Here is a 1,315-nt window from a genome sequence, read left to right on the forward strand (position 1 = left end):
AAAATGCGGGAATACTTTCTGTTCTAGGTCGCCCACCAGTAAAATGCGGGAATACATTCTTTTCTAGGTCTCCCACCAGTAAAATGCGGGAATACTTTCTGTTCTAGGTCGCCCACCAGTAAAATGCGGGAGTACTTTCTGTTTTAGGTCGCACACCAGTAAAATGCAGGAATACTTTCTGGTCTAGGTCTCCCACCAGTAAAATGCGGGAATACTTTCTGTTCTAGGTCGCCCACCAGTAAAATGCGGGAATACTTTCTGTTCTGGGTCGCCCACCAGTAAAATGCGGGAATACTTTTTGTTCTAGGTCGCCCACCAGTAAAATGCGGGAGTACTTTCTGTTCTAGGTCGCCCACCAGTATAATGCGGGAACACTTTCTGTTCTAGGTCGCCCACCAGTAAAATGCGGGAACACTTTCTGTTCTAGGTCGCCCACCAGTAAAATGCGGGAACACTTTCTGTTCTAGGTCGCCCACCAGTAAAATGCGGGAATACTTTCTGTTCTAGGTCGCCCACCAGTAAAATGCGGGAATACTTTCTGTTCTAGGTCGCCCACCAGTAAAATGCGGGAATAATTTCTGTTCTAGGTCGCCCACCAGTAAAATGCAGGAATACTTTCTGTTCTAGGTCACCCACCAGTAAAATGCGGGAATACTTTCTGTTCTAGGTCGCCCACCAGTAAAATGCGGGAATACATTCTGTTCTAGGTCTCCCACCAGTAAAATGCGGGAATACTTTCTGTTCTAGGTCGCCCACCAGTAAAATGCGGGAGTACTTTCTGTTCTAGGTCGCCCACCAGTAAAATGCGGGAATACTTTCTGTTCTAGGTCGCCCACCAGTAAAATGCGGGAATACTTTCTGTTCTAGGTCGCCCACCAGTAAAATGCGGGAGTACTTTCTGTTCTAGGTCGCCCACCAGTAAAATGCGGGAGTACTTTCTGTTCTAGGTCGCCCACCAGTAAAATGCTGGAATACTTTCTGTTCTAGGTCGCCCACCAGTAAAATGCGGGAGTACTTTCTGTTCTAGGTCGCCCACCAGTAAAATGCGGGAATACTTTCTGTTCTAGGTTGCCCACCAGTAAAATGCGGGAACACTTTCTGTTCTAGGTTGCCCACCAGTAAAATGCGGGAGTACTTTCTTTCGAGGTTGCCCACCAGTAAAATGCGGGAATACTTTCTGTTCTAGGTCGCCCACCAGTAAAATGCGGGAATACTTTCTGTTCTAGGTCTCCCACCAGTAAAATGCGGGAATACTTTCTATTCTAGGTCGCCCACCAGTAAAATGCGGGAGTACTTTCTGTTCTAGGTCGCCCAC

Source organism: Nicotiana tabacum, chromosome 1 (genome assembly GCF_000715075.1).
Source record: "Nicotiana tabacum cultivar K326 chromosome 1, ASM71507v2, whole genome shotgun sequence".
Lineage (NCBI taxonomy): Eukaryota > Viridiplantae > Streptophyta > Magnoliopsida > Solanales > Solanaceae > Nicotiana > Nicotiana tabacum.